We start from the raw sequence: 22,151 nt of genomic DNA on the forward strand, positions 1-22,151 counted from the left end.
CAGAAATGTGGATTGTATTTTCTGTATACATAGGAAATTGTGTTATGTGGTTTGTCCTGACATTAGGTGGGGTGGGTTGCAAAATATAAGTGAGATAGAACATTGCCACTCAGGTCTGTGTGAGCCTGGCAACCTTCTTTTTTCCACCTCTTGCATAGTATTGGTGCACGGACACAGTGGATTCTGTGTTTAAAGTATATGAACCAAGGAAAAACAGGAACAGTACTGAGGATTCCCAGCAATAAAAGGACTGATGTATTAAACTAAAGTGCAGACTCAGATTTTAAGGCCAGAAGGAACCATCATGATCATCTAGTCTGACCTTTTGCCCATCAAAGGCCATAAAACTTTACCCACTCACTCCTGCAATAGGCCAACAACCTCTGGCTAAGTTACAGAAATTCTCAAATCTTGATTTAAATCTTGATCTTGTAATTTCAAGTTACAGATAACCCACCAATTTACTCTAGTTAAGATCAGCAAGTGACTCGTGTCCCAAATAAGGAAGGCAAAAATATCCCAGGGTCGCTGCCAATATGACCTGGGAAAGATTTCTTCCCAACCCCAAATATGGCAATCAGTTAGACCTTGCGCATCTGGGCAAGATTCACCAGCCAGGCACCTGGGAAACAATTCTCTGCAGTAACTCAGAAACCTCCCCTTGTAGTATCCCATCTCCAGCCAGTGGCGATATTTGCTAATAACAGATGAGGATGGGTCATGTGCCATTGTAGGCAACCTCATCCTACCATCCCCTCCATAAACTTATCAAGCTCAATCTTGAAACAAGTTAGGTTTTTTGCCCCCTCTATTGTCCTTGGAAGGCTGTTCCGGAACTTTACGCCTCTGATAATTAGAAACCTCTGTCTAATTTCAAGCCTAAACATGTTGATGACCAGTTTATATATATTTGTTCTTGTGCCAACATTGGCCTTTAACTTAAATAACTCCACTCCCTCCCTGGTGTGTGATGTATTTATAGAGTGCAATCATATCTCCCCTCAGCCTTCCTTTTGTTAGGCTAAACAAGCCAAGTACACTTACTTCCAATTCAGAGCACACTGGATAATTTCAAACTGGGACATGAGACAAACTTACTTCGTTTTGTTTTCACAGCATGGAACTTTATCACTCCTGAGAAGTTGCTGCACTCATATGAGGAGGGGTGAAATGATCATGTTGAACTAGTGTGGAAAATGCCTTCAGGTCTTGTGCAGATTCAAATTCCATTTCATTCCACTTTTTTAAAACACATACACTGCATGGTATGTGAACCTTCTGGGTGATATTCCAAACGCACACCCATGTGAACGCCTTCCTGGGCTTTAATAATAAATTGGCTGGCTACCCCTAGGTTTGTAAAGGACTGTTTTAATATTGCTTCAGATCACAAGATTTTTTATTGATCTGTTTTAAATGTCTAAACAAAATAAGTACACACCAAATGCATAGAAAATGACACAGAGTGCACAATATATCATTCAACAAAACAAAGAAGACAGAGCTCATCATGGCAGTTGGTAGTGCAAATATTTAATGGCTGCATTTAGTCTTCTGTATGTAGTCTGAGCTTCTCAGCAATGTGTCTTGGGTGAAATTCTGGCCCCACTGAAGTCAATGGCAAAACTCCCATTGACTTGAATGAGGCCATGATTTCATCCTTTATATGTTTGACAAACATAACTGAACTGAAGGGCAAATTTGACCTATTTTTCCACTTGAGCATATTTTCTGCAATGGTTGGAAGCACATCTAAGTACTTTTTTTTAACTTATTTGGTCACAGTCAGGAAGAACATAATTAACTGCCTAGCAAACTGAGTGAAGGAAAATTCAAGTCTTTGAGCCTGTGACTTGTTTAAAGAAACAAAGTTGAAAGGTTTGTTAAGCACATAAACATTAACAGTGAATGAATGATTCGCAATGAATCAAACACACTGGCTATTTTGCCTTTTCCCCCCTTTGTGGATTGCCCCGTGAACATGCTGCAAATTTACTAGTTATTCCAAATTTGTCATGAATTCCTTGGGTGAATTATTCTTGACCTGCAAATAATTGACGTATACTCACAAAACATGTTTGTCAGGTATGTCATGTGGTATTCTTTCTATTATCTCAATGGATGATTCAAGTAACTTGGTATTAACTTAAAATATGTAATATGTTATGGGTTTCTTACACCTTCCTCTGACCCATGTGATACTGGCCACTTTTGGAGACAAGAATCTATGTTAGGTGCTCCTTGGATCTGATCTAATATAGCATTTCATTCCTGTGTTCCTAATTAATCAACAAGGAGTGAACTGCAAATTATATATTCCATTGAGCCACTCCTGCAAGATGCTGCACTTTTTGGCCCCATCTGACAAAGTCTCCCATAGACTTCAATGGGCATTGGAGCAGCCCTCAATGAGTCATGGTTGCAGGTACAGGGATCTAGTTCGAACTAACTAAACTAAGGAACACAGCATGAACTGCAAATGAAGAATTTCAAATTCTGCAGTTAAAGCTACAATTCAATAAACTGTATTCATACAAGGTCTCCATAGTCTTCATGGATATTTTACTTTGCTAGAATAACAGGAAATTTTTTGAACAATTTTCTGCAATGCCATTTCACCTATTTCATAATTTTGATTTTTTTTTGTTTGTGAAATCTCAAAAGAGTTAATTTTTCTGGGTAAGTTTGCAAAGTCACATATTTTCACAGTGCAGTCAAGTCTTTTTACTATTTTTTCCACAGTGGGGAAAACCAACACATATCTGGGAAGAAATATATATATACACACACGTTTAATGTTTACAAAATACATATGTTTTTGTAGGAGCAATTACTATGAAGGGAATTCAGAATATTTACGGTAATTATCAGGAAGAACAAGATAATAGCAATGGAATGGTTAAGCCATTACATACAAAGCTCTATGACAACTATTTTGTAAAAAATAGTTCTGTTTAGAAGCACAAATGGATTAAATTTTACTAAGTTAATTGTCCTGCATTAGGACATGGGAGAAGAGTTGTTCAGAAGTTTTGAAGTGAAGGAAAGGAAAACATTCTCAATATTTCTCACCTCTTCTTCCAGTCATTAAAATTTAGGTTTTGTAGAGGTTTTATCATTGTTTTTACAGTTTTGACTTGTTGCTGCATCACAAGGTCACTGGACACAGTTCCTTGTGGTTATTACTGTGGATATATTTGTCACTGTTTACATTTATCTCGTGTAGCCATACATTGAACATTGCTGAGGTTAGAGTTTTAGATACTGATGAATGACAACCAGAATTCACATCTTCCAAACACAGGAAGACTGGGATCAATACAACTCTTTGATACAAACTAACAGGAAATGGCTTCATTGGAGCTAGAAGTTTATTAATAAACAGATCAAATAAGATGGACTTTCCACCTGAGGTCAGGGTAGTTGAATCTTGTTTCCTTGAGCATACACATTTCAATTGCTCTCTGATAGTTTTTCTCTTCAGCCTTTGTCTGGGTGATTTGCAGCTCCGGCACATCTCTGTTGTTATTTGAGATGGGAAACCATAACTCCCATCAGTGGTGACCCTGCAGGGAGCAGAAATATACAGTCTTTTATTTAAAAACAGGGCTGACAACTTGTCAGATGATAGCTTTTGGAAAATAATTACATGAATTATCCAGAGCCTAATTAAAGTCATGCAGACTAAAACTGATTGACAAACAGCTCATAGAAAATCACAACTGAATAATTCTCTACATTTGTCTTCAGTGGCTGGGGCTGCTAGAGTCTGATGTGAATGTGCATTTTTGGATCTATTCCAGAAAACACTCTTCTGAAACGTTTTTTCCACCAAATAAGTCTTTTCATGAAAAGATACCTAAGGAACATAATACCACAGCAGACACAGTTTCATCCATAACATCTTGTTTGATTTTGGTTTCCTCCTTTCTTCACTGCTGTACATTGCAGTTTGGATCCAGGGATGTTAATATTTTATGTCTGTCCATGGACAAATGTTTCTCAGCTCAGGCCACATTTTAGCAGATGTTTGGTGTTGGTCCTGCCTGAAAGAATGGCTGTTACTGTGTCTGAACAGGCCTTGGAGAACTGGTAAGCTCCTGTCTGAACCATTCTGAGTTCCATTCTGAGAGTGGGATGTTCAAAAGGGCTCAGCATTGACTAATGGGAAAATTTGACCTTTGACCTCAATGGTAACAGAGTTAGCCCATTGTTGAGTGTTTTTGAGAACCCCACCCAAAATGTTCCTGCATTTGTGTGAATTTCTGCTGACTTGATTCTGGCAGGCGTTGTTTAAATGTGATATTTCACATTCAGTTGTTCATACAATGGTTGCTTCTGTGAGAGGAGATGATTGTGAGTTGAACGGTTAGCAGTGCTGAATGCCGCAAACTGCAAGCCTTATTTCCCCGCCCCCCCTAAATTGACTGTGATGGGAGTTTTGCCAGAGTAAGGACTGAATAGTGACTTCAGGATTGGGCCTCATGTGCAGTGTTCATAAGGAAGCTCAGGATGTGACTGCTCTGGTTTATAATTGTTCTGAACATCTTCCAAGAGGGTTTCAGAGTAACATAATCTGGTAATGAGTTTCAAAATGCAAGTGCAAAATATGTAAATAAACAGCTTCTAATCTACAACTGCTGTCTATATTCATTAGCGAGACAGGTTGTTCCCTGACCGGGGGAAAAGGGATAACATGAGAGTAGTTGGAACAAGGTACTTCATTGCTTAGTATGTTTCTGATTTAAAAAGGAGACATAATAGTAACAACAATCAGTGATTAATTCCTCTATTTTCATTTTTCTCTTATTAGCTTTCCAAATGAATTGCTTTAAGTGGAGATATTAGGAAAACCAGGACATTTTAAAATTGTATTTATGATCAATGCAGAGTGAGCTGGATTCCATTTCCACACATGTGTTAATGAAGTCTAAGAGAGTCACGCCAGTATACATCCACTGAAGGCTGTGGGATTGCACAGGGGTCACCGAGAGTCTAATTCGACTTGCAGAACCTTATCTGAGAGGGAAAGAAGCCTTTCTCACTGAGTCCTGAGGTTTGGTTTTCAGTTTTGGCCGTTATACAAAATGCAGTTTTACTCAGAAATGGAGCACATTTTATCTGGAGAAAAAATTGAGAGCACAAATATGGAATCCCATGGGACTGTGTGCTGGGCAGCTCCGCTGCTAGGGTGCCCTGCAGTCCAGAGTGCACAGAGGTGAGTGCCAAGGTGGAGGGACTCTCAATTTTGCAGCTCCTCTGGACATTCTCTTCAGCAGAGTGGTTGGCTGCAGGAGCTACTGCAAACCTGAAGGGTCAGTAGTGCAGCCTCACCATGGCATCCTTACTGCTAGCACTGTGGATTGAGCGCTGGCATTTCTTCCAGCTCAGTCCCTGTGGGAATCCCTAGAGCACTTTGTGGTGGATTGAGACTGTGCTGGAGGTGGTGTGTGTGTGCATATTTTGCGCTGGGAAGGAGAAGAGCATTCAGCAATCAATCTGGACACAGCCAGCTTAAAGCAAGGTGGGGTGAACTGTGCTGCTCTGTTTTAGGAAGCAGCCTGTTTCCTCTTTCTGTCTGGGTTTTTTTTGTGTGTATTCATTATGACTTCTAAGAAATAAAATAGAGTCACATTGCAAACTTCCAGCAAGAGGATTTATGTTTTTTAACCAACTTCTCGGTGTGTATGTTTTGAACATAACACAGTTGGGTTAATATACAGTGTTTCCAGGAGTTGTCCTAAAATGCAGGCTTATAATTTGGGCATCCAGAAGAGTATGAATGTCCGATCTGGTATCTGTCAGTAATACTTTCTCATCTCTGTTTTACACTGAAAATCTTTTTTGTTCATTAGAGAATTTTTTTACTTTGCAGATGAAAAATGTAGAGGCTTGGAATGAGTAAACATGGAGTTTGGTGATTATTTGCAATGAAATTTGAAGTGATGGAAATTTGATCATTGCCAATTTAAAACTGGTCTCTTTTCTTTTTTTTAAAAAATGGAGCTAAAATGGATCCCTTCTTGATTGAAAGTGTCTTCACCGCAAGAACACGCACAAAATTATGATTCTACATAAATGTTTTTTCCAAGGTATTAGCATCTTGATGACATTTCCAAGGCATGGGAATAGGAAAATAACATTTCAGAAAATTTCCCCAAAGAATTAGTGGAAAAAAACAATTCTCCAGTTTTGCATAAACAGGGGTGACCTGATCTGGTGCTTGTAACCATCAGCTGCTACAGGATTAATGGATAACTGCATCATCATCATCTTGCCACAACTAGTAAAGTATCATTGTGAGGAACTAGCTGCCATCTGTTCACCAGAGATTCATTATAAAGGCATAAAGAAATTAAGAGGGGAAAGCAGAATAAAAAATGCATTTCCAGCTTATGGGATGTTTTGAATATAAAGCAACCATATCTGCAATTTCCCTGAGAACATGTCTCCTCAAAGTATCAGAACAGACACTGGAATGAATAATATTTCAGTAAAGGCCTTTCCCATACCAAGTACACCTGCCAAGGGAACATATCTAGGCTAGGCTAAATTTGACTTTTTAAAATAATTTCAACACATAATATTGATATTTATTTTAAGCATCATTTTGTTTGATCAGTTTACATTTTCAGTATGCAAAATTGTGGTTTAAGCATTTTTCTATTTGTGTTTATTTAAATGTTCATATTTTTTTCACCAGTTTGTGTGTTTATGATGCAATCGGTGTTTACTGACATCTACAGATGAAAATCAAATCCTTCCAAATATATCACAGACAAACAGCAACCTTCTCCTCCCTGAATGTGATATCACTGGTTAGAGTCCCCAACTCCTTAAGTTTTACACCAGGGTTTAATATTAATTTTGCAGAAAGAGAAACACCATCCTGTAAAATATGATTCTAGTCACTGAAACTAAGTGCCTTTACAAACTGAGATTGGTGGAAAGTGACCATAGGGCATTCAAAATAGTTATTCATGCTTCCCAAACTTTTCTGTAAAACAGATGAAATCCACAGTTAGCCAGCTCTGACCCTTCCAACGCAGCCCACAAATAAATATTACTTGCACCTAAAGAACGACATCCAAGAACATCAGCAGTTATTACTGACAATTACGATGCACCAGCAAGCCTAAGTATGAATCAGTTATTAGTGTAGAAATCAGTCAGTGATAATCTATTTACCAGCTAGTCAGCACTTTGTCAGGCCACGGAGAGGGCAGATGCTGTTTACCTAAAACAGATTTCCCAGCTAATCTTTAGTGAAGCTGGGAACTCAAAAGTCACATGGATCTCTCTTTAATTAAGAAAAGAATCTAGAAATTCCGAGCTTTGCAACTTATGTCTCTTTACTTTCCATTTGTATTTGTGAATGGATTTCATTTCTGACATTTTCTCTTTCTTCTATATTCTTTATACTTCGGTTTTTTTTGTTTTTTTTTTAAAAACCACAAACACCTCTTTTTGGCTTTGCCTACACTAGGTGGAGAAAGTGTTGCTGCAAACTATTGTTTGGAATACTGTGATCTTTCAATGCCTGCACATCACTTTGTGCCAACACAAAACAGCTGAGTCTTTTACAGTTTGTGATGCCATGAGGTGGCAATGTTTGGAACAGGGTCTGAGCTGACTATGAAGCATGGTTATGCTTCAATGTGGACAGGCAACCACAGACATGTGGCTGTACCTGTTGAGTCATTTCTCTTAAACCCATCAAATGATGCAATGCATTGTATTTGAAAATTACTCCTAAACCCCTGAACCCAATAACAGTGTTGGGCACCTTGGTATAGTTGTGTTAGGAATCCTAGAATGCACTGGTACAACTCTGGTTATAAGGTGAACCGTTTCAGAGAGTCATAGATTCCAAGGCCAGAAGGGACCATTGTGATCATCTAGTCTGACCTCCTGTATAATACAGGCCATAGAACTTCCCCAGAATAGTTCCTACTATGTGTGGGCATGCCAAAATGGGTCTGTCAGAAACAGTTTCTGAAATTTTTTGTGAACCTGAAAGAAACCGTTGTAAGAACAAGTGAGACAACCAGACAGTACGTCCAACTGACAATGTCAATACAATGGTTTCCTTGTTTAGATTGTACTGTTTCCTGGTCTCAGGTTGTGTAGAAGCCAGAGCATTGGAGCATCAGAACAGACTGGGCATCAGGAGGTGCAGTGACTCCCAGGCCTGCTCACTACTCATTACATTATACAGTGGATTGGAGGAGATTGCTCCCCTGGTTACGCTGGCCCTGCTTCACGGGCTGGTGGATATGGACTGGGCCAGGGGCCTGGTTCCTTCTCATGACACCTCTCCTCTCTGGGCAAATTGCTCCCTGGAAGGAGCAAAGAAGGGGCAGATTTTGCTCACAAGGCTGCTGTTGTGATCAGTCCTTGCACAAGTTGTACAGAAGGGGGTGAGTATTGAGGAGGCTTTTTACACGGACACACACTCTTACACAAGGGCCAATCACAGTCTAGCCCATAATGAAGAGACACGCTTTGATCTGGAGGCGGAGCAAGATGAAACGCAATGCTTCCTGTTTGGGCAAATTAAAAGAAGGAGAATTAGTATATTATTTTGCTTTGTTTTGCTTTTGTTTTAATTAGCTGATAATTCACAAGTGGGTAGCATAGAGACACTCCCACTACTTTCATCTCATCCGTCCTTTCACCCAAAGAGAATTCCATTCTAGTGACACAGCATTGCCGTGCGTCAATGCACTAACTTCTCAGCTACAGACATCTTGGTTTTATTATTCATTTATTCGATAGTCACAGTCTGGGGCCCCAATGTGCTAGACACTGTACTTTCACTAGCCAAAGAGTTTACAATCTAAATAATTCAAATCCTGGCTTAAATCTGCCATGAAAAGTAACATGTAGCATGTATGTGGACTCCACAAAACAATTACTTAACTCCATGCGTCATAACCCCAGGACTGGACCAGCGGCTGAGTCACCACTCAGGAGTGACTATGCCTGGCTCAAGACATTACAGCTGTCCTCTCAGCTTTAGATACACTAAATTCGTCCATAACTATTGTTTTTTAAAGTTGCTTAATGTTTCTAATGGTGCTGTAGAAGTATTTTAGTTGTGTTTGAGGCACCAGAGAAATGAACGTTCAAAAATGAAACAGAGACAATACGACGGCTAAAAGATTGTCACCTGAGCAAGAGTGCTGTAAACCTGCTTCTCTCTCTCTAAGCACTGACCCCTTGGAACTGGCTAACTGAGCATCACCAGAGGATTTCTACTGATTCTTTTACAGTGATGCAACTTAGAATGAGCTGGTAGCAAAATACATCCAGTACTATTTTTCTGTTTAGATACGAGTTAAATGGCCTTGTGAACAGGAAAACCACATACACACCATGCCGCATACACACCAGTTTTAGTCAGTACACCTCTAGTTCAAAGGCCCAGTCAGCTGAGTCCTATTGTGACACTCTGTACCCCAAAGCAACAGCCTACCACCCCCATATTTACCCTGGTGATATAATTATGATGTGTTTTGTACAAAGTATGCCTTGTGAGGTATCATTTTAAAAGTCTTAATCCGTTAAACATTACTTTTTCATGGGATTGTATGTGCTATCATTGTATGTGAAGTTATGAAGTTTGCTATGTATGTGTTACTAAAATGTGTTGTGAGGTTGGGAACACCCACAAGCAGCCTTTCAGGTACAACAATGAAGAAGCAAGACAGTGTTGATGGCTCATTAAGGGGAATACACACACTCACAAGGATTACCCCAGGAACTATACAATGGAAACCTCTCAGAGATAGTACGTACACAATGGAGGCTGTTTGACTTACCTTGCAACAAAGTATCTTGCCAGCAAGCTGGAAGAAATCATAAAAGGGGGAAGTGAAGTCATAATTTGGCCTCACTCCCCCCGCAACTCAACACTTGAAAACATGTCTAGAGGACAAAGACTTTGAGTAGGGAGGTGGTCCCAGGCAGGAAAGGAGGAATCCCAGCCTGTGTATGGAAGATTGATAAACTGTTTGTGCCATCAGGGTGAGATAATGCTTGATTCAAATCCTGTCTAGTTTATAGAACTTGGATTATGATTTTTCTTTATTTCTTAGGTAATCTACTTTGATCTGTACACTTATTACTTATAATCACTTAAAATCTATCTTTCTGCAAGTAATAAATCTGTTTTATATTTTACTTAAAACCAGTGTGGTTTGAGTGAAGTGCATGAAAAAATCTTAGTGCAGTTAACAAAAACCTGTATATGTCCTCTCCTCATTGAGGGATGGTCAGGCTTTCAACCAGGGCAAGATAGCACAGTTCTGGAGTCCTAGGCTGGGGAGCTGTGGGGAACTGGTTGGAGCCTCTCTATTGTTAATTCATGAGTGGCTGGCAAAAGCATTCATATAACTCAGCTGGTGTGTCCCTTGCCAGTGAATATTTGTGTGAGTACAGGACTGGGAGAGGTCTGCAGTTTGTCATAGCATCACAGTGAGAGAGGGAGCCCAGGCTGGTGAGACAGAGGGCTCAGCTGTACCGCAGTTTCAGATTGCACTTCGGAAATGCCCATCACACCTATGTAGGCTTAAGACCTTCACTGGTCTTAAATGCATGTACATTTAATTAAAAATAATAGCTGAATTAAAGCTGTAGCCCAGAGGGACAGATAATATTGGAAAATAGAATCTTTTCCAACATGTTGCTTGCACATTTATTACCATTTAAACAGCATAGCCATTCAATATTTTATCTTATAAACCAAAATAAAGTTATTTTATTGGAATGCATATTTAAGATTTGGCTGCTTATTTGAAGAAGTATAAACTCTTGTGTATGCAAAATACCATAACTTTCCTTTCCATTTTGAGCCAGAAAACTCAGAGGTGTGAATATATGACATAATGCACGGTTTGTTTTGGATTCAGCATGTGTTTTAGGCAAAGGTTTTGGGATATAGACGTACTGGCACACACAAAAGAATGTATATTTAATATATAAAACACACACCCAGGCCACTTATGACCAAAAAAAATTATTTTCTATTTTTTGTTTCAAAATTTCAGTGAATTGGCCATTTTTACATTAAAACCTATGGGATTAAAAATTTCTTTCTTTCAATTCTAACTGTTGTATGCCCAAAACAAATGTCTGCATTTTGTCCAAATCTCAAATTTTTAAAACAACAAGGTTTTTATCGTTTGAAAATGTGACCATATTCGAGTGAAGAGTTATGCATAACTAAATTCTGTGGATTTAAAAAATTGTATTTGTAAAATTGAATTATCAATCCAAATGTAAAAAAACCCCTCCATTGCCAAGCCATTGTGGCTTTATGCTGATGTAAGTTTTATATCATGCCATCTATCTGAGTTTCTATGGGGCACTCATCACCATGGTATCTTCAGTAAATGCACATCTCTGTACTTTTAAGACCATTTTCCCTGTTGTGTGTACCAGATGGCACACAATGTGCTTTTCTACAGACTTATCTATGGGGATACCCCCATCATACTGCTGCTGGTTTGGCATGAGTGTGCATACAAAGCATCCTCCCTATTCAATTTTGAATTGTCCATATAACAATGTATCGAGGTGGGGAGGTAATATCTTTAATTGGACTGGCCTCTGTTGGTGAGAGAGACGAGCCTTCAAGCCACACAGAGCTCTTCTTCAGGTCTGGGAAAGGTACTCCCAGCATCACAGCAAATTTCAAGGTGGAGCAGATTGTTTAGCGTAAGTGGTTAGCACATATTGTAAGGGATCATTCATGGGACCTTTCAAGATATTAACTCCCCCACTTTGTCTCTGTAATATCCTGGGACTGATATGGTTACAACTACACTACATACAGTATATCTATGTGTTATGAATGGATAGAAATCCATATTGGATAGCAGTTGCCCCTTTCACCCATACTATTACTGCATAATATTGGAGCTAGAGATGGATTTAGGGATTTAGTAAATGGCAAACCCCTCTGACCTTAATTATTCTAATGCCTTCTCTAATCCTACCAGAGCTATACAAATGAAATGCACTTCTAGTATCTAGCATAAAGATTACTTTGTGATGTTTAAGCTGCAATTGGGACACATGATGTTAAAAATTCAAAAGAATGTAATACAAGCCACCTGTTGCCCAGATACCCTGGTATCAGAGAGCACAGAGACATGGTGACCCCTATTAATCAGCCATGAAGAGGGTGAAAATACATCATATGACAACTCCATGTGTGTTCTTTTCATTGCATTCAGAAGGAAGAGTTCTGCAAAGGGGCTGTCAGAGTGGGAAGCCTGTTCTTCGACTTTTTTTTATCTGCTCCCACACAAATATTCAAGGCTAACTTCACAAGCTGGTAAAGCACAAAGCAAAGGCTATGACGAAGAGACTAGGATCATTGCACTCATCTGAGAGTACAAGCTCAAGGATAGTTCAGCCTTTCCATTCCCTTGTGCCCCTATGGATGAGGACCCAGAATATTGTCTCTCTGTGTGTCTTTTCTTTCTTTAAAATCATGTAACTGTCTTTATAGATAGGATGATTGATAAGTTTACATTTGAGGTTTGAAAATGAAAATGACCCTGTTCTTGTTGCTTATCTTTAATACTGACAGAGGATCAATTAGTTAGGACTCCTGCATGGTGCTGAACATTTTGTCTCTGATCCAGCAAAGCATTTCAGTACATGCTTAACTTTAAGCATGTGCATAATCCTACTGACCTTGGGATCAAGACCACAATGGAACAGATTCATTCTGGCTGGCACAAGAAGTTGCACATTGCACTTTCCTGTAAAATAAAGTTTGATTTCCTCTTTATTCTGTGATAAACCATACATAACCAGGGCTGTCTATGAGTGTGTGTGTGTGCATGTGCATGTGTTAGGGTGACCAGATGTCCCAATTTTATAGGGACAGTCCCAATTTTGGGGTCTTTTTCTTATATAGGCTCCTATTACCCGCCACCCCCATCCTGTTTTTTCACATTTGCTGTCTGGTCACCCTAGCATGTGTGTAAGATTTGTCAGCAGTATTAAGTGCTGTGGCCAAATCCTCGCTGGCAGGGAAGACTTACCCACACACAGAATAGCGGGTGAACTCTTTGAGAGCAGAAAAATCCCCCTCAACCTGCCCCTTCAGTCTTCTGATGGAATTTTAATAAGAGTCTCCAAGGAGCCCCCTAGATCCCTCTTCAGCGCACCACTGCACCAGCCTTGCTCACCAAGATTCACTTCAGGGTTTCGCCAGAGGTGGGAACTTTAATTGCCTCCAGGGGCTACCAAGAAACTGAGCCAATGGAGGCTGCAGGAGGAATACAATGAATCATCACACTCCCCAGTTGCCCTAACAATGCTCCTTGCCCAACATGTGCTGTCCACTTTGCGCAGCCCAGCCCCAGGCTAATGCAGTCAACCAGACTTTTAGTAGCGACCGGAGCTGCCAGGGTCCGTTTTTGGCCAAACGTTCCGGTTGAAAAGTGGACACCTGGCAACCCTACTTTTGGGGGCCTGCTTTGAGCCTGGTGGAACCCATAGTGGAAGGAAATCTGTGTGCACGTTGTGTCATTGCATCTGTAGACTTGCCACTGCCATGGGCCCTGTGCCAGGATCTGACCTGGCTCCCATTAGCACAGACTCTGCAGTGAATCTGGCCCAGTGTCTGCAAGCACTTTCAAAATGAAAAGCATGACATAAATGCTAAGGCTCTCAATTATTATATCACTTCATTGCTGATTCACCAACGTGATTATATGAGAGAGTGCTAGGACTATCTACCCATTATCCCCCCATTTCATTATGAAAGCTTATTTTATTCTCTATGAAATTACACACCAATACTCCAATCCATTCTATAGTCGCATGGAAAACTGGACATGCCCTTGTCTTCTGGGCTTTTTAAGGATAAATACATTTATTGTCCTTATGAGAAAAGAAATAAGAAAGCAGGTGGATGATAGCAATATTCCTTTCTCAGCATACTGAGAATTTCTGGTTTATTTAAATGATAAATTTGCTGCAGGAGAATGTTTATGAGGCAACAGATATCTCCCCTGGTGCTGATTAGCAGAGACACTGCAGCCGGGGTGCTTATGGTCAGCAGGAGATATTTATGCTTCCTTATGCTTCTGAAAGGACATGATTATGTAGATCTTAACAAATAAAGTGCCGCCGATAATTTATTCAATAAATTTAGCTGTGTTAATTGCCTGGGAACAGCTTCTGATTTTCTTGAATTTATTTGTTATTCAAAATTATTCATAGAATAAATCCTACAAATAATTCTTGACCTGCAGATTGTGAACAGTTTGTTGCAAACATTTTAAATTTGACGTGTATTACTAATTGTTAACTGACCCCATTAATTATACAGACTAGTGTTTCTATTCTCTGACTGGATGTGCAGTAGTCCTGGAACTAAGTTTCCGGTGCAAACAGACACATTTATGAGCTCAAAATTTGTTTTTAATGAACGTTCTGTAATATTTACTTAAAATTCACTTCTTTGCAGTGATGTGTGATCAATATTTGCTAGAATATTCTTGGGAAGCAAATTCAAAAGAGACATGAATGCAGCTGAAACAAATTCAATTTTATCTGAGCAAACATTCTCCAAACTTTTTTTCTAGTATTCCTCCAGTTCTGTGATGATGTTTAACTTTGAGAAAGAGAATAAAGAAAACCCAATTAATTATTGGCCAATTAGCCTGACATCTTTTCTGAGCAAAAAATTAGTGCACATAATAGCCAATACTGAGTAAATATGGGCAAAATATACCAAATAGCCAAAGAACAATACCGAATATTAACTCTGTTATGGTTCATAGCAGATTTTAAATGACTGCATTTTTCTGAGATGGATGAAATGATTTGAAACAAGATAGCATTTGGGATTAATTCACCAAAAGTCCAGGAAAAGCTGACAGATCTGGGATGTGGGCTATAATATTTTGGTCACATTCTCTTAGCTGAGGATATCAAATTCATTCCTTCAAAAGTGTCAATGATTTATAAAACTGGGGAATTGTGCTGAGCTGCAAAAGATACTTGGGATGATGATTTACCTTCCTAAATTTATTCCAGACCTTACAGAAATGTTGGCATCATTAAGAGATCTCCTAAAGGAAAACAAAGAAGTTCAATGGGATGCCCAGCAGGGCTCAGCGTTCACCAGTGTGCAGTAGCTAATTGGCTGTACATGAACATTTGCCACGTCTGATATGTGTAAAGAGGTAACCTTTCAGGCCAATCCATCCAAGTAAGGATGTGGAGCTGTGTCATTGCAAGAAATTTATGTGATTTATGCATCCAAGGTTCTCACATCCTTAGGAACACAGTGAGCTATGCACAGATCAGAAAAGAGACGCAGTCACTTGTGTTCTGTTGTGATCGTTTCCTTCCATCAACATGTGTAGAGGAGGAAAGTTTCAGAGGTGAGTGACCACAAATAAGCCTATGGAGGCAATCATGAAAAAACCCTTGCATCAGCACCACTGAGGCTACAAAAAAATGATGTGTGATCCTCCCTCTGGTCTCTTTACATCCAGTAGAAGGGCAGAGTAGCATAGAGGGGCTCTAAAACACCTCGGTCAAGCTATTGGACAATTCCCCAGTTCAGAAATTGAGAAAGATAACCCTGAACCTGCCTTTTGAGGATCCAGCAAGTGCTGTTATGGGGGCGGGGTGAAGACAGAAGGGATGTGTCAGGGAGATTCTTGGCCATGCTGCAGCCCATGGGCAGCCAGGGACATGTTGCTTTAAGTTAGACAGGCCCCCTCGGGCTGTCTAAACTATGCCAGGAGTTGCAGAACAACCGAGCCACCTTAACCCCTCCCTCTCTCCCTGTGAGTGCTCACCTGATGTGCCTGAAAAAGCAGGAAAGGATATACCAGTCAGTGAGAGCTGTTTTTGCAGGGCTTGACAATATGGAGAAGTCATTTGAGACACAAGACCAGTTAAGACATGCCAGTGGTCCTGCATCAGACAAGAAAAAAGACAGAACTCAGAACTAAAAGTAGCTAGAACTAAGCAAGTTCCCAGCTGGCTGATCAAAGGAAAAGTGCCTGTGTCACCACAGGACAGAGTTCTGCACATCCCATGCCGTGCTCCCTGAGATTAACAATGACAAAGCTCATTCATTCAGGGCCTGGTGGATCAGAGCAGAGCAATCATGGCTTTGCTATTAAAACAGAACCCCATTTTGTGGTGCTTGCCATGTAAGCTATGAATGATGATAACAACAAATGATTCTGCAGTTTGATGCCTGTGGGCCTTTCACCGAGACCTCAAAACTGACGCCCTGCCCACTTTTCATGGCCATTACAGTGCCCATGGCATTTCCTATGAGAACAATTGTCCTTCTCTCCATTCTGATGCACCGTGCTGCGCACTGGATGTGCGCCTGACTTCTGCCTTCCATCTCAGAATTGGCTGTATTTCAGAGGTGAGTAAAAGGACTCTTACATGGGAAGTGCTTTGGGATCCTTCAGTATGCTTGCTGCTACTCTCAGTGTGTGATGTGCCAAAAATACAATGCTGCATTGCCATGCTCTATTCTACAATATGTAGAATAGAGTGAGACATGCCACAATTTAAAAATGACAAGGGGAAAATATAGTTGAAACAGCAACACAAATGATATAAACAGATATGACATAACAAAGAGGGACTGGAAGTGCTCAGTTTACAGAATCTGTAATAGAGAATATTCAGTGGGAACATAATCATCACTTATAAATACACGCAGTTAAACGGAGAACTTAGGAAAGGGGGAACTTTCACATGAACACAAGATGGAGGAGCGGAGATCAAGGAAGGAAAAGGGTAGGCTTTAGCCATCAAGAAAATGTCTTAACAGACCAATATGGCATTAGAACAGGCTGCCAAAGAAGAGGGTCGAGGCACTCTCACGAGACATGTTCAAATGCACATTAAACCAGATATTAATGTGAACAAGGCAGCAAGTAGACCTGCAAAGCGACGGGGGACAGGTGGGATGACTTGAGTGGCCTTTTCTGTCTGTCCTGACTATGAGTTACAGCAGTTATATTTTAAAAAAACAACCCTCTCCGCTGTCTCTTCCCTTATTGGCAGTGCTGGAAAAGCAGCATCTCGCAAGCATACTACTGTCTGTGGCACTGTGCATTCTCATCTGGAAGAGGAGACGTGTGATTTTGGCATGCTGCTCTCATTCATGCTAAAGGGAGTTCCAGCACATGCACAGGTGGCCTGCACATTGAGGGGAGGAGAGAAAAGTACATTTATTTTGCTACAGAGCATATGTTGCAGATATCCTCCCTCAAACATACGTCAAATGCATTGACGTTTGGGCGGGCTCGCCCTCTCCCTTTGTCCCCATCAAAGGACTGGGGAGACTGGTTTGAGATGCTGCTGGCTCCTCTTCTTCTGGCATCAACTGCTCCTCTCTTCCAGTTCCCACGAAGGGTCTGGGCAGAGTGGTGCAGATGCCGTAGTCATACTACTCTTTCCCCAGTGCCAGCTGCTCTTTTCCCATTTGCCAGGGAAGCTAGTACAGGGAGCTGCTACTCTGGAGCTCCCTTTCTTCCAGTGACAGCTGTTCCTGCTCTTTTTTGCCAGGAGGCTGGCACGGGTTTCTCAATGTGAATGGGAATGTTAACAAGTGGCAGTCATTGCCCTGGTTAGTGGGTGGTATCAGTTAATCTAGGGTTGTGTCAATACCTCAGTAGTCAGAGTTAAATGATGTTCAGATTCCAGAGGGCTACTATTCAGAGTTTAGGAACCTCTGGATGCATTTAATATGGAATGAATAGTGATAAAATTGGGGCTATGATGGGCAGGGCAGTAGGGCAGCAGCAGTATCACAAGAAAAGGTGGAGAAGAGAACAAACAACTTGTTCACTTTCACATATTACAAAGAGAAGAGGCAGCAATAAGGCAGTAGCAGAAAGATATTGGACACCAAGAGCCCATGTACTTGTCACCACCCTTTGCATAGTGGAGGAAATCTCTAAACCCTGGGCTAGATTCCTGATCCCTTGCAGTGCAGTACTAGTCATAGGCTGCATCGAAGGGTTCCAAAACTCCACTGCACATGTTGGATTAGGATTGAGAAACCACACTGTGCTTCAAAGCAATTTCCTCCAACCAAAGCCATTTTTTCCCTTTGCTCTTTTTATCAGGCTATGTAGTATTACAAGGGAAATGGTTCAATGATTTAACCACTTTTTGAATGTGTCTAACAGCCCACCACCAGCTAAGAAATGTAGCAGAAATCAAGGGAGTGGATCAGAGTCTATAACAATGGGAACTGCAGGGAGAGAGTTTGGAGAAAGACCTACTGGATCCAGATGCCAGTTAAATATAATGTTAAAAAGAAAAAAAAGTATTCTAAATATAGGGGATTACATAGCCTAGCTGAAAATACCATCTCCATCTTTACCCATTAGTTATGGCCTCCATCACACGCATAGCAGAGCTAGTAGTAATGAGGATATAAAAAGCTGTGGTTAATGTGCAAAAATAAAGCTGATGTTTTCAGTCAGGTCATGTGACATCCTCTGTCCCTAAATACATACCTTTTACACAGACACACATACATAACAGTCAGATGGAGATATTTCTTAGGCTGCTCCCATCTCACATTGAACACACAGTTCTGAGAGTATTATTAAAATATTTGGCTAGCTCTATTAAAGTGAGAATTGCTACTGGCATGGCGTTCATCAGCAAAATTTGGTTTCTGTTGTTAAAAAATCTTTCACTTGCTGCATAGAATTAAATAATCTCTCTCTTCCTTTTGAAATGAAGGGATATAAAGAGAAGTTCACTTGGGGACTAATAAAGACCGTGGCCAAATTCAGGCTTTTATACATACAGGAGAAAACCCACTGGCAAGACCAGAACTGTGAGTACAATTTTTTTGTCCAAGTTCTGGACTCTGCAGGCCCCAGGCAGATTCTCCACAGCTCTCAGGGTCCATTGGAGATGCTTTGGGCCATGCAACTTGGTACCTGGGTAAAATTTTCAAAAGCACCTAAGTGACTTAGAAGCATAAGCCCTACTTTCAAAAATGACCTGGGTTCCTATGGGCCAGATTTTCAAAGGTATTTAGGTGCATAAAGCTGCAGAAAGGTGCCTAGTGAGATTTACAAAAGCCTAGGCAGATTAGGCACCAACTCCCCTTGATTTTATTATTTATTCAGCTGTATACAGACTATAATAAAAGAACTCACATCCAAAGCTCTGGGTTCCCTTGACAATTTTTTTTAATTCACTAAAATAAACAGACTCATCAGTTCCCTCAGATCAGCTCAAATACACAGCAACAACATAATACAACTGAAATTAACTGACCCTGCACACAACCTCCTGCTCCCCCTCCACCCCAAAACCCAACACCCATCTCCTTGTGGGCCAGTGATAAAAGGTGGGCCTTGCAGCTCACTATGAAGGCTGACAGACTCAGCCTGTTATGGGCACATCTGCAGCCAGTCATAACACAGTGCAAAATTATGCTCATTTGAAAGGCAAAAGCAAAGAAGTCTAGATTTGTGCCCCAAGTCTGATGAGGTATTGAATAAAAGAGCAGGCAAGGAAATATTTGGAATAATTAAATATATACAGATCAACAAATCTGGATGATACGTTCAGAGTCTTGAGGGAATTACCGTACCCACTGGCAGACATTTTGAAAAAAAAAACAAGGTTTGCATCCATTCTTGATTTCCCCACATTCTGAATCCATGGGTTGTACAGAGTCAGCAGAGTTGGCTCTGCACCACTGGCATAGGGTGTGTGTGTTGGTAACTTGACCAGAGGTGTGGCTGGAGTGTGGCTGTACTCAGATTAACCTGGTGTACCAGGCCTTTGGGGCCACAGCCAGTTAGTACAGAACCAGCCCCAGGATTGGGGAGCTACAGCTGGCTCTTTTGCAGCACGCCTCCTTCCCAGTGCTTCGTCGGCGCAGCTGAAAATTGGTCCTATAGGGATTAGTAATGGGTGAACTCCAGAATGGTCCAAGCTTGGCTCAGAAAAGGATCCCACATTTTGGATGCTTATCCAAGTTACCTGAGTGTTTTGAAGCTAAACCATTATTTAATCATTATTTCTGTAGAGGAAAAAGCTCAGACATGTTGTGTTTGTGTTAAGAAACCTGTAGTCTTGCATGTGAGAGGAGACAATGGTTTTAAATTCACAGCCTTGAAGAGGCTCCTCCAGGGCAGATTGGCTGAGGCCCTGGAGGTTTTTCGCCTTCCTCTGCAGCGTGGGGCACGGGTCACTTGCTGGAGGATTCTCTGCAGTTTGAGGTCTTCAAACCACAATTTGAGGACTTCAATAAGTCAGACATAGGTTAGGGGCTTGTTACAGGAGTGGGTGGGTGAGATTCTGTGGCCTGCATTGTGCAGGAGGTCAGACTAGATTATCATAATGGTCCCTTCTGACCTTAAAGTCTATGAGTCTAAGAGGCAGGACAAAGAATATGTAGCAATATACTGTACCTTGGCTTAATTTTAAGATGCTAATTGGTCATACAGAATGGGCTGTGGGTTACTGAGGATGAACAGAGATAGGTAGTATCTGATATTCCATTCTGAAGGACCCCCAAAAGTTTCATATAATCCATATACAGGAATGAGCTGTAATGCAGATAACTCTGGGGTATACTGTGGCAACAGTTTAACCACACAAAACTACACAATATGAAGCATAGCAAATCCACTATTTGTATTCCACTCCTTCTCCTTCCACGCTGCCTTTTACTGTTTGTTAAATCCAGCTTTTGCATAAGTGGCCATCTTCTTCTCTGAGCTTCAGCTTGGCTGCATTCCCATTGGGAACAATGGGAAGTGGTTGCCATTTTGAAAGAGGGCAATTTTTCAGGCCTTGGTTCAAGAGTAAATTTCTAGTCATGGACAATTATGCCCTGCCCCCCCAAAAACCTTAAAAAAGTCTTTAGATGGAGCCAGTGCACAAGATTGCAGCACCATTTTAACCATACAACAAGTCTGAAGGTCCTCCATTATCCTATTATTAAAATCAGTCTAACACATGGTGCTAAATTTCTTAAAGGCTCCATTTTAAAATTAATTTTAATTCATAATCTAATTAATAATTTTACTTGTACATTTTCAGCAAATTTGTTCTTCACTCAACAAATAAGTTCTGTATTTTAGGACAGATATACTGCAGTTTTGGTTCATAACAGAAGTTGGAATCCCTGCTTTTAAATGTGAAACTCAGCTCAACCTTGACTATATCCATGCAATTAATGCTTCCATAGTAATACTCCACTGCAATGTAACTGGCCAAATTCTAATTTCACTAAGATAGTGAGGGTGACCCTTTATGAAAAGCGTCATCAGATCTCTAATAGCCACAAGTGGTCAGTTTTACATTTCTTCTTGAAGATAAAAACTCCAGTAGCAGCGTCCACATATTGGGGCATTGGTTCAAAAATGACTGAGTGGTAAGAGCTCCATCTGCTGAATGACCATCACTTGGAAGAAGAAATCTACTTCAATAATTGCAACCAGGCAGTGATATGAAGATAGAAAAACTAATGACAAGGTTGGATTATTACATTCCTCTTTTTATTTCTTCAAAGAGAAATGCCAGGCAATTGCTTTAGAATCACTAGACAGACAACCAAAAGTGCCTAATGAACAGTATATAGATGTCATCATTGATAACACACGGTTAACACTTCAACAAGTACAGCCTTTCTTAGACCGCAAATTCTGGAGGGACACTTTACATTAGCAGGGTTAAATGATACAGAGTTGTGAGTGGCTGCAAACTAGGTGAAGTTCATGTGATGAAGTGCCAAGATTGTGCAAAATATGAACATGCTAGTTCCTACTTGCTAACTGGCACAAGGGCCACAGAGATATTAGTCTTTAGATTTGCCTTCCAAGTACAAAATGATTGTTGGCAGTACACTATGAACATGTCAAGTTAAGGGAGTATATTAAAAAAGGTCAGTCAGTGGTTTTCTTTCTTTAAATGGTAGCCACTGAAAAGTTATGCAAACACTTCAGCTGTGGAATATATAATCTGACGTTTGGCAGGGTTCCCTTGTTGATCCAAGGAGTGAAGTATGCAGTATATGCCTAGCAGTTGTTTCACTGCTCATTCAAAAAGATAAACTATATCAGATATATTTTTCCCATTCTGCTTTAACTAGACCA

The sequence above is a fragment of the Mauremys reevesii genome, linkage group 6 (assembly GCF_016161935.1).
Source record: "Mauremys reevesii isolate NIE-2019 linkage group 6, ASM1616193v1, whole genome shotgun sequence".
Classification (NCBI taxonomy): Eukaryota; Metazoa; Chordata; order Testudines; family Geoemydidae; genus Mauremys; species Mauremys reevesii.